The following is a 12,717-nucleotide window of genomic DNA, read 5'->3' as shown; positions in this document are numbered from 1 at the left end:
TAGATTATGTCTCTCACAGTGGACATGCACCTACAATGACAATTTCAGACCCCTCCATGATTTCCAAGTGGGAGAACTTGCAAAATAGCAGGGTGTTCAAATACTTATTTTCCTCACTGTATATATATATATATATATATATATATATATATATATATATATATATATATATATATATATATATATATATATGCAGTTTGGATGATTTTAGCATGAAAAGACTGATTGTTTACAAAAGTTATTACGCTTTTTCTTTACTTTGGGCACTAGGAATCAAAGTTTGCATCATTCACTGTAATCACTGCAATCATGTTAATTTATATTATATTGGATGTGTTTTGAAAAAACACCCCAAAGTGGAGGTGTTGTAGTGCTGTCAGCAGCACTGAGAGAAGAGCACTATAAATTAGTGCATTTTTCAGTTTTGCACTATAAATGACTGCAGAATTTCAGTAAATGTGGCCGCAGCACTAGATGCTGTAAATACATTGAAAATGTACACAACATACAAAATCTACCTGGATACTGAGATCACTCTGGACTAAACAATGACACCTAGAGAATGTCCCAATGTAAATGCAAGGTTTTTTATTCCTCTTTGTCTGTTAACACTGTAACACCTCTGACTTCCTTCTCTGACATTGAAGTAAAAGGCAGCTGGACATGATTTTAACCCTCAGGCAGGACTTTAAGCTGTTTGAGAGATTTGAAACAGCTTGATAGAATTGAGTTTTGTTTGAAATACCACTGAAGATAATTCATTTCATTTTTTTTTTTTAACACAGCAAAGATAATTGCCATCTCTTCTCTTTTAAAGATTGGAGAAAAAGAGCCAGCTTTAAAGATTTTTGAGCATCCTCCAGAAAGAAGTAGGACACTGTCTGGGAGTAAACTGAAGAATAAGGGAGAAAAAAAGAAAGGAATCTTGGTTATTAAGATCACAGATAAAACCATCCTTTCTGAAAAAAATGCAGAATGATGCATACTAGGTTCCTAATCAACCATCTGCGAACCAGCAGATTATAATGGTGCTGTGATTGTATTAAAGTCTCCAGGGCTCATAGTTCAGTAGAATCACAGAGAAAGAACATCTGTGACTAAAGCAGAGTGTGAGTGGTGATCCATGAAGACATTCGCTAAAATAAGACGAGTGTTTGTCCTCCCACATAGAGTATGCACTCCTCATAAACTTAAGTTCTCCATCTGTCTGGGTTTTCCAGATCAGGCCTCTGGAATTATGTATTAATGGGAACTAGATGAGTCAGAGATGGGTCAGTTATTCTCTGACATTGAACATACCTTGGGAGATTTCCAAAAAGGTTCTTCTAAAAGCACTTTAAATATGATCGCTTTGGTCTGATGTGACACCAGAAGGGAAATGATTCTCAAAATGATCCCTTTCCCATGCTGAGCCCTTTACCAGTGACCAGACTGACAGATGGGCCTTGAAAATGACCTGGTTTTAATTTTCTTAAAGCCTTTCCGATGTGCAACATTACGTTGAAACCAGGTTTTTAGATCAGTAATTTAATGCAAACAAGATGGGCTGTAATGCACCACAGAAGTTTGTTTAAAATAAGTGGCTTCAAGCATCAATAATGCGATGAGGACAACAAAAATCTTTGTGTCTAATGTTCCATTAGAGATGTACTGAACCATCAGAAATGTTATTACATTTTGGATGTCATTATATCAACCATGAAATGAAGGGTTTAAGTTTAATAACTGAAGAGTTTTAGTGAAATTACAATCATTATACTAAATGTTTCCTTAGTTACAGTAAATTCTTCTTGGAAAAAGTGATTTGAAGAGTTAGGGCTGCCTCACACAGGTCAAAAACGCGAGACGCAGGTTAATGGTACAAAAAACTCAAGGCATCACGGATTGCGTGACTTTGCCAGTTCCTATTGAGTTTTTTTGTTGTTGCGACTAACCACTAATACAATTTTGGTCGACTAAGCCTCTTCTCGTCGACTAAAGTTTAGTCGACTATTAGGGGGTGGCCCTACACTGTAAACAAATATTTTCATGATTTTTTTATCACAAAATTTTTTCTTTTGTAAAATCAAATTAATAATTCACGTGGTTCAGATAACACAAATGTGGCGAGCAGGACGAGACCGAGGGCCGTGGGAGAGTGGCACGAGGCCGGAGGCGTGATTAATGATGAGCCACACCTGCGCGACGCATTCTGTCTCGTATCTCTCACGGAGGAGCGGAAGCATAAAGGAGGAGCGACGACAGTGAAGAGGGAGAGAGGAACAGGCCTGGACTTGTGTTTTTTTAATTTATTTTTTTATAAAAATCATCATTAATCACGCCACCGGCCTCTGCCGCTCTCCAACGGCCCTCGGCCTCGTCCTGCTCGCCACAACAATATTTTGAGTTTCTGTCAAAACCAATCTCCTTCATTTTATTAACTTAATTGTATTAAAGGGGTGGTATAATGCCCTTTTCACAAGATGTAAAATAAGTCTTTGATGTCTCCATAGTGTGTATGTGAAGTTTCAGCTCAAAATAACGCACAGATATTTTTATATAGCATGTTAAGATTGACACTTTTTGAGGGTGAGCAAAAACGCACTGTTTTGTGTCTGTTCTCTTAAATGCAAATGAGCTGCTGCTCCCAGAACAGCGGGCGGAGCTTCAAGAGCTTGTGTCTTGAAATTTTCAAAAACTTTTAGTCTTTTATGTTCAAACCGGAGTCAGACAAAGATAGAGAGACTCAAGAAGAAGTGACAACATGTAGACAACCTTTCTGAATGGTTAGTTGATGAATTTATGTAGCTTATAGTTATCTTCTAGTCATTGATTAGCATATTCTGTCGTGATAATCTATAAATCACGTTCCCAGGGGCGGGGATTATGTAAATTTTAGGGTTAGTGATGTCACTAACCCGAGAAGAATGTTGTGTAGTCCCTACCAGCCGTTTGTTGTAGTCCTTAAAAAGCTATTTCTTTAAAAGACAATATCTCGCTTTGCTTTGAACTTTGAGCGTTGTGACTTTGCAGATGTTGTTTATACTCAAACACCAACATTACACACTAACTAAAGTTAAAAAAGGGAAATCATAATCAACCACCCCTTTAACTAAAAAATGTAGGACAACCAGGTAACTAAAGTTAAACCAACAATATTTTTTTACAGTGTAGAAACTTACAAGTGAAGCATATTGAATTATTTTTTTTCTTCAAAATATATATTTTTAAATGCAACACAAATCTGCTATTAATACTTGGGGGCATCTGTATCTTTCCTTCTTCAACGGTTTCTTATAATAAAGGAATTTAAGAGGGGGTGTATTGATTTTTACTCTTCTCTCTTTTTACACCCAGTTGTGGTTGGGTTGAAGGGCAGATCACTTTTGGTCGATAACACATTATCAGCCGCAGGCCTTGTGCTTCTAACATTGACTTGAGATTAAAGTGGTGGTTTTACAGCCTGTTTCCCACTGTGTTTTATGTACATGTCTCCGTCTCCCTCCCTGTGGTATATGTGTCTTCCTGATCGTGGGGGTGTATTAAAGTGTCTCTTGAAGAATTTGTGTATGAAGTAGCTCAGGTTGCAGGGCCCACAGAGTTCATGGAGAATGACTGACACATTGAAGCCTAATGATTTAACCAGGAGTATAGCTCCACGGTCAGGCCTTATCTCCACATAAGTGGATTTATCCGAGATCTCGCCGCATAAAAAAAGAGAGCGAAAGTGAGAGAGAGAAGTGAAATTGAGAACATGTGAATCTGACAGCAGCCCCTGGTCTGCATTTGCAATTGATAACGGCTTAATATCTTATCTTAATTTTAAAGAATTTATTTTATTAGGTGGGAAGTTAATGGTGGTAACAGGTTACAGCTGCCTGGTGACCCTGTCAAATGGATAGTTCACCCAAAAATTTTAATTCTGTCATCATCTGTTCAGCCTCACATTGTTCTAGAACCTGTTTGACTTTCTTTCTTCTGAAGCACAAAAGGTGGTGTTGTGATGAGGACCAGGGGCTGCCAAGCTCCAAAAATCACTATAAAGCATTAAGGAAAGTGGTTCATCTGATTTTTTAAACTATATTCCAAGTCTTCCGAAGCAATATGATAGCTTTTCGTGAGAGACAGACTGAGATTTTAGTTGTTAACTTCTTTGTTTGTGTTGTCTGTCATTTAGCCCACAATCCTCACACAGGAAGTGGCTGGAGCTCAACTTCCTCTGAAGGTGCCACATGGCAAGATTATTCAACTTAACACTCTGACAGACTGTCTCAATGCTCCACAATCTGCATAACTATGTCATTAAGCTCTTAAGATTTATTTAGTGTGGACATTAATCCACTTTCACACCAAAAGCTGGTCTGCTGTCATTGCAAAGCTTCCAGACAGAAAATCAAATGGCTTAAATCATTTGTTGTGCTGAAATGAAGGACAATTCTGTTCAAATCAATTCCATTCTATACCTCTGTATCCTCCACAAAGCTCTGGTATTAGTTCAATACGTTCTACCCAATCAATTACAAAGAAAAGGTTCTGTTAAAACACTTTAACTCAGAAATGTTTATAAAACCCAATAAAAAACATATAATAACAATAATTCTGACAGCTAGAGATGTGCTGTGATGTGGTGTTTAAAAGTCTTTTAAAAACATTCATTCTCTGTGCTTGATGGATTCTAAATGTTTCTGGTGTAAAAACACTCACTCAAAGCCACAAAACAAAATGGAATCTGAAAAAAAAAAAAAAAAAAAAAAAAAAGGATTACAGTATTACACAATGCAGTATTACACAATGCGAGGCTGGAAAATATTTATATTATATTATATGATATTATGTGATAATATATTATATTATATTATATTATTACATGGCTTGGTTGAATTCTAATGTAGAATGCGGTCTGTTATTTCTTGATAACAGACCGCTGCTAAGTATAACACACCGTTGCCATGAAAAACAGAGCGTTGCTATGGACGCAGGATTCTAACCGTAGAGACAGAAAGGACTATTTTCTTTAGCGGAAGCAATACAATCGTTTTTAAATCAATATTTTGTGTCAAATTATTGATTTATTAGGTAGCCATGTAATAAGTGGGATAATGTAATTCGAGGTGTTTGTTATAGCGAATGCAACCCCTTCAGGCTGATTCAAGACTCCTCCGCTTCGTGTCGGGGTCCTGATCAGCCTGTCGGGGTTGTATTCGCTATAACAACTGACTCGCCCTACATTATCCCTTACTTATCGTTCGTAATAAAAAATAGCATATACTCATTCAACCAGATGTGTTTGGATAAAAAACATCTGCTAAATACATGTAAACGAAAAAAGGTAGCACTTTATTTTACAGTCCTGTTCCCCATGTACTTACTATGTACAATAACTGGGTAATAACTTTTCTTTCCCTAAACCTAACCTTAACCTTTTTAAGTGCACACGTAAGTTCACATACTGTAAAATAAAAACCAAAAAAAAAAAAAAAATCTTAGGTTACACTTTATTTTAAGGTGTCCATGTTACAGTGTAATTATACATTTAAGTACTGAGTGATGATAATGAATTACATATACTTACTATAGGGTTAGGATTAGGATTAGGTGTGGTTTAGATTAGTTGCATGTAATTAAGCACAATTTATAGTAATTACTATAGTAACTACATGTAACATGTGTGCTAACAAGTCTGTGCTATGTCTAACAAACATGTTACCAAATCTTATCTTAATATTTTTAAATGAATATTATTTTCCCATATTTTGAAGTGTGAACTGGTTCAACATTATCTGTTTTTCTACAGAACTTTCTTACAGTGAGGTTCATACACTTTTAGAGCACTTTATCTGCTGTAAACCTCGCTATCAAGATATTGACATACACCCACTTAGATTGTTCATTTCTGGTTCACATTTGTGTAAAAAAAATCATTTTATATTGGTCTATTTTAACTTTGTTTTGCTCTGCAGCGATCCTGCAATACCTTACATTAACTAATTAATATTCATAAGCCGGCTTATAAGGTTTATAATGTGTCCCCACACTTCAGATCATACGCCCCTGCATATAAATCTGTTTATATTTTATGTATGCCTACAGATGCAGCGAGCAGCGTGTTCTTGTATCCTCTACATCTTCTCTCAGAGATTAACTTTGACTGTGTGGATGTACATATGTCAGTAAGTGCTGGTGTGCTCAAGAGAATCCTGTGTGCTAAACCATCTGTTCTCTGTCATCTGCAGGGGCTTCACCCCTTCCCTTCATCTCACAATAATAAATGTCAAATGCTTAAGGGAAGAACTGCTGAATAACAATGAGAAAACGCTAAGATTTATTATATGTATAGAATTACGAAATTCACCCATGAAATTTTGATGTGAGCGATAGATGATTTGTGAAGATGTATTTTTGGATCACACTCACTGGCTTTTTATGAGGTTCTGTGCCATCGCAGAGAGGCTTTTTAATAATAAATGACTGACTATTTTATTCACAACCATCGCAGCCTCATCCATTTTTGTCTTTGAATAAACTTCAGATTTGTTCTTATCAATGCAGATGTTATTAACAGCAGTGCCATTAATCTTTCAGTAGCTTTACATCACCCTCTGTTATACATTTATTGAGAACATGGCAAAACTTTACATTTTGCTGAAGGTCTGTTCCCTTTCATAAGTTCACTCAACGCTGCATAGCGATGACACAATGGGAAACGCCCTAGGGCAATGCTGATTGTCTGAACCCGTATAGAATCATACAAATTCATTGGCACTACGTCATTCACTCCTAATACAGTGATCTGCTCCTCAAATTTTCTCCATGATTATGTATGCCCAAGTCCAGAGGCACGCGATGCCGTTTCCTTTGGAATGGAGGATGTTTTATTCACAGCAGCATCTGATTCGGAGGATTTTGGGCCCGCAGCCGACGCTCTCCCGTCTAAGCGCAGCCTTCTGCGGCCTACACTGAGCTTGTGGACGTGCTAACTCGTGCTACTGAGAAGCTCAACATTGAGTGGCCTGACGAGCCTCGCGATTGTCAGTCCTCCAAGCTCGACGAGCTCTTTCTGAGTGGCCAATCTACTTCGCGCCCCACTAGAAGGAAGCTGCAATTTTTCAGTGATCTTCATTGCAAGATCTCAAGGTCCTGGAAGCAGCCTTTTACCGCTCGTCTGACTAATGCAGAGGCCTCTGACTTCACCAACCTGGTTGGTTCTGTGGAGCAGGGCTATAGGGACGTCCCGCGTGACGTCACACCATTTGGAGCAGCCATCTTGACGGAATAGAAAATGCTAAACCGCCGGTGATACTCGTGATACTACAGCTCGTCGCGAAATATTCCTATCATGCCCGAGCGACGCTGTGCAGTTGGATGCGATCAGATACGTGATCATATAAAAGGAATATCTTTATACCGTATCCCAAAAGAAACAAAACGGAGAAACAAGTGGTTGGCGGCAATAAATAGGCAAAACGCTGATGGCGGTGTTTGGCTTCCAACTGTTTGTGATATAAGGTACAAGAAGTAAAATGTAAACAAATTATAAAAGTGCATGTAAAATATACAATAAAGTTTAGATGAAATTATACAAGGTTACTTGACTTTTTACGTCTATTCAGTTTTTGTAACATGTCCATGACAACCGGTTATGTCCATGACAATTTTGTCCATGTTATTGTCCATGACAATTTTAGAACTCTATTCTATTCTGTTCTATAACAAACAAAAAAACTAACAAAATCTGCGTTAGATTAAACTGAGAAGGGTCCATATTGCATATTGTTGTCCTACTGTTAGTTTAACTGCTTCTATTGTTCTCATTTGTAAGTCACTTTGGATAAAAGCGTCTGCTAAATGAATAAATGTAATGTAAATGTAAACCGATAGCCTGCTAAGCTTTTGTATGCTTTTAATGAAGCTCCGGTGTAGCGTGATGGGAAGTGAATAAGGTAGCTGTAAATGTCACCGAACTCAATGTCAGGAAGTTTTTCTACACATTTAACGTTAATGCCTGTAAAAAGAACTTGTGGTGCTTCATATGGATCTATGATTCCTAATTCCTTTATCTTCCTCTTGTATATACTTGTGTATATATATATCTTTTTGTGATGCTAATAAGTGCGATGACATGACGTGAAGAGTTAGCTGACGGCCACTGCGCTAATAATAGATCACTTAAGTTAGTAGTGGGGGGGGGGAAATCGATTCTGTTCAGTATCGAGATATTTTGCGCACGCAATTATATCAATACTGTAGCGCAAAGTATTGCAATATTTAGGCTAATTATAAAATAATTATACTAATAATTATATTATTAGTATAATAATATACTCTCTAATATATTACCCACCCCTAATAATAGATCCATTGCCACTGAGTAGCTGACGGATCATGTATTCCGTCAAAATGGCTGACACGCGGCTAGGGGTCACGTGACTGGGAGATCCCTATACTAGCATTCCAGCAGTTGAGGACACGCTGGACGCTCACCTTCCCAGATGTGGTTTTCGGAAAAGAGCACCCTGGTGGTGGGGTCCCCATGGGAAATTCTAAACAGGAGAGATCCGTTGTCTCAGCTTCAGGGCAGGATTTGGCATCCTCGCCCTGAGATATGGAGGCTGTGGGTGTGGCCGATCAGTGGCGGTCGCTAATGGCTTCTGGTCTTCCCGCTAATGTTCGGGAGACCATTGATAACGCTTGTGGGCCTTTTACTAGACGGCTGTATTGTTCTAAGTGGAAGGTTTTTGAGTATTGGTGTCTTACTTGTGCAGTGGATACAGTCAGCTGCCAGGTTGATTCAGTGCTGGAATTGGCTGCGACTACTTAAAGGGTTTACGTCGCAGCTATCGCTGCCCGTCGGAGTCAGACGAGGTCCCCTTAGGTAGACATCGTCTGGTATCTTCGTTTATGCATGGAGTTAGACACTTGAGGCCTGCACGTACTATTAGTGTCCCCACCTGGGATTTATCGGTTGTTTTGGAGGGGTTATTGGAACCACCTTTCGAACCTTTGGAGTCAGCTCTTTTTAGAGGAGTTCCTTTGGAGGATGTGTGTGTGGCGGCAGGTTGGTCCTCTCCGCACACCTTTATGAAACTTTATAATCTGGATTTGGATGCGGCCCTTGGTTCCTGGGTTCTTTCCATGAACTGGTCACTTTTGTCCTGGTTACATTTGGTCTGGCCTAAAAAAAAAATATAAGAAAAGAGAGAGAAGAAAGCTCTTGGGCCAGATCTGGCAGCGCTTAGCTTGGCGTGTGTGGTATATCGTTCCCATTGCGTCATCGCTACGCAGCATTGAGTGAACCAATGAAAGAGAACGTCTGGGGTTCCCTGTGTTACCCATGTTCTCTGTTACCCATGTTACTGCCAAGCTCCTCCTGAATTGACTGATTCTATACGCGTTTAGACAATCAGCACTGCCCATTGGCGTTTCCCATTGCTTCACTACTATATATTATTATTTCGAATAATTTTTACTACTTGTATTTGCTACTGTTTAATTGATAAAAGTAAAGGTGCATTCCTTTACAAACTTACCTTTTAAAAGTCCATGATAATGAAACAGAAACAGAACATACAGTATACTGTACGTGACACTATCAGTCTATGAACTATTTTATGCTAAAACAACTGCAACGTAACTTCTGTACAAACTCATAATGTAACAATTTTGAGTAACAGTTGTCAATTTAAAATGAGATTAAAATGTAATTTAAAAAATGAAGAACTTTTTCCAATAGTTACGACTACTTATTGGAATGGGAATTGTTATGACTATTTTTCTCGTGTGCTTTCTGTTCTCATTCATGTACAGCTTTTATGTTTGAGTTCTTGTTGCTATCTCATGTAATCTTTTTGTTCATTGTTTCTCCTTTGATTATTCCCAGGCTTAGATATTTTAATAAGTAGATGCTGCATTCAGAAGCCTCGCTCCTTCTGAGTCTCAAGCAAATTTGTTAGTGAAGCTTTTACCAGCTGAAAAAAATCGGCCAGGTTTAATGAGACTTTCTTGGAAGAGTCAATCCATAACATCATTATCTGTTCCTAGAAATGATTCCTATTTCCCCCCTTTTGTCATCTGGCACTGGGTTGAATTATGTCTTATGCTGGTACTCTTCCAGACCAAAACATATACCATTCATACATGAGAGGAAACAATTATGGTGAGCATTATGAAGTGAATTGACAAAAAAGTCAAATGATGGGTTTCATAAAGTTTGTGCCTTATCTATGATAGATGCAAATATCTGAGAGGTTGAGTATGAATAATAAATGAGTAAACATCCACTGGCTCTTCAAAACCAAAGAAACAGCTGTCTGATCTTGAACTATGCGTTCAGCTCAGATCCCTATTCTTAAAATGTGAAAGTGGAATTGAAAAACCTCTGTGAAAGCCAGGATGGGTTGGCCAGGTCTCAGGCTCCTCTTTTATACCCCAATATCACCAAAGATAAAAGATCTTGGCTTTCATCTCCTCTCTTTTTGTATTCATTACACATGAAACTACTTCAGTTTTGTTTGCCTTCAGCAGCTTTGTGATGCAAAAATGGCATAGAAGCCTCCTGTTATCAGAAAATCCTCTTCCATTGTCCAATGGAAATTATTCTGGGCTTGTTTTAGCTCTTTGCAGAATTACTAGCAAAAGAATCATTACTATCTCTCTTGCTTTTATTTTCATTACAATGAAGGATAATTAGTCTCCAACAATGATTGTTCTATTTAAGCTTTAGGGCCCTATTTTAACAATCTAAGGGTATGGTCTAAAGGGCAGGGCAGAAGTTCACTTAGGGCATGTCGGAATCCACTTTTGCTAACAACGGGAAAAATGGTCGGTGTGCCAGGCGCATGGTCTAAAAGGGTTGTCCCTATTCTCTTAATGAGTAATGGGTGTGTTTTACGTGTGTTAAACCAATCAGGGTCTCATCTCCCATTCCCTTTAAATGCCAGTTGCGCTCGCACCATGGCAGATTCGCCATTTACATCTCCAGAGTGCAAATGGAACTGCTTGTGCGCGAGGTAAAAGTGCGCAAGCAGACCATCTACGGGACAAGCCGGATTCCACCATATCTTTATGTACACAATAATAATATTTTACATTGTAACCCTTTTATTTTAAATATTTGGCATGTTTGTGTGCTGCTGTGTGTTAGAAACCATTGTTTATAAGCAGAGTGTACACGCATTGTGGACCCGCCTATAGGCACACATTACTAACGTACTCTTTAAATAACAAAAAAATCAATCAATCGGCAGGTGGTCAATGGCGCAGTCTATTTCTGTTGCCTCAAAATAGCAACGTGCCAACAATGCGGCAGAACAGACCTCGTTTTCAGACCAGCACGCCCATGGGCTCACAAATGGGCACAAATGCATTTGCTATTTAAACAACGTGGTGCAGGACGTGAAAATGATAACTGCGTCGGACTGAAACTAGCAAAAAACACTTGCGTCGCGCTTGGTGCTGCATTGCGCTGGGTGTAAGATAGGGCCCTTAATGTTTAATGTTTAAAGTAATTTGTTGACGACTTATTACACAGTGCCGTGGAATGCGATTCTGATTGGATTGATTCTGAATAGCGCATTTAAGCAATCACATATTTAATTTGCTATAATGGTGCCACTGTACATATAGGTCTGCTCATCTATTTATTCAAATAAACATAAATTTGTGACAAATTTGTCAGACAAAGACAATGACCGACCATGAGCAGAAGAAACTATATTTGTCTATATTTGTACGTTTATACACAATGTACAACAATGAGCTAAAAACAGAAAAGTTTTTCCTTTGCGTTTTTCCGCATACAGACGACAATGTTGTCAAAACGTTCCCTTTTCACACGGATCCACAAAAACGATTAAAAATGCTGTATTTTCATGCCAGGCCAGTGAATGCATAGGATAATGATCAAGCTAGACAAAGGTGAGGAACATAATCAGGAACCAGGGGAACAAACAAGAGCATACTTTGAAACCATGACAACCAAGTAAACAGGAATTAAGAACATAGGAACCGGAAAATCAAAATAAGAGCTTTATTCCTAAACAGAATAATCTTTTTTTTTTGGTGTGTGGTGGGCTTTTGTGCTTTTTTATGTTCAAAAATACTTTTACTGTTTATATATACAACTTGGAATGTTTAACATTTATATTAGTATATGTAGGCTAAAAATTGATATGGTTGATTATACAATGCAACCTAAATCGGTGCAAAGTGACAGGAGAAAACCGAGAAAAGGCCTGTGCTATTCCCTTTTGGCAAACACTTCAATGCCCATAATGCATTTTGATTTTGGCGCCACCCCCCTGTTGATCCGACTGTCCATTGGAAGGAATACAAAAATGCGGAAGTTTGATCTGTACTTTCAACAAAAGCCTTGGTTCTGTCAAAAGTCAACCAGATTACACAAAATGATGCGTTTTCTGGCAGACATATACTACCGACACTGATTTTCAAAGCTGGCGGAAAATCTCTGATCTTTTCCTTTAATAACTATATTTCCTTCACATTATGATCATATTATTAAATAAAAATTACCTTGAGTAGCTCTGAAGAATGAGCAGCCTTGGTTTATCTGCCCATCCACAGACCCCAGACATTTTTCTTTTTTTTCTGACAGGCAAGAAGCATAAAGGACTCTATTTGATTATTTAGGCGTCAGATGCAGCAGAACGCAGTGAAATTAGTTTCCCTTGAAGGTCACTATAAGGCATCCCACTGGTCCTTATTGACAGACCAGTTTCCTCC

General features: G+C 38.3%; 1 protein-coding gene and 1 long non-coding RNA gene across 2 annotated transcripts in view; one reads left to right on the top strand and one right to left on the bottom strand.

Annotated features, from left to right (window-relative positions):
* LOC309481704 (uncharacterized protein) overlaps positions 1-6,734 on the top strand; it is a 64,854-nt gene extending 58,120 nt beyond the window's left edge. Inside the window, exon 5 of the mRNA XM_082146734.1 lies at positions 6,070-6,734. The gene's annotated coding sequence lies outside the window, so the exon portion shown is untranslated. The remainder of the gene's footprint in view (positions 1-6,069) is intronic.
* The window catches only part of LOC309481722, a 430,539-nt gene that overhangs the window by 31,464 nt on the left and 386,358 nt on the right, over positions 1-12,717 (bottom strand). The gene's annotated exons all lie outside the window — the stretch shown is intronic.

This window comes from Leuciscus leuciscus, assembly GCF_965113295.1.
Source record: "Leuciscus leuciscus genome assembly, chromosome: 19".
NCBI lineage: Eukaryota > Metazoa > Chordata > Actinopteri > Cypriniformes > Leuciscidae > Leuciscus > Leuciscus leuciscus.
Note: the sequence above shows the minus strand (reverse complement) of the source record. Positions and strands in the feature narration are given on the sequence as shown.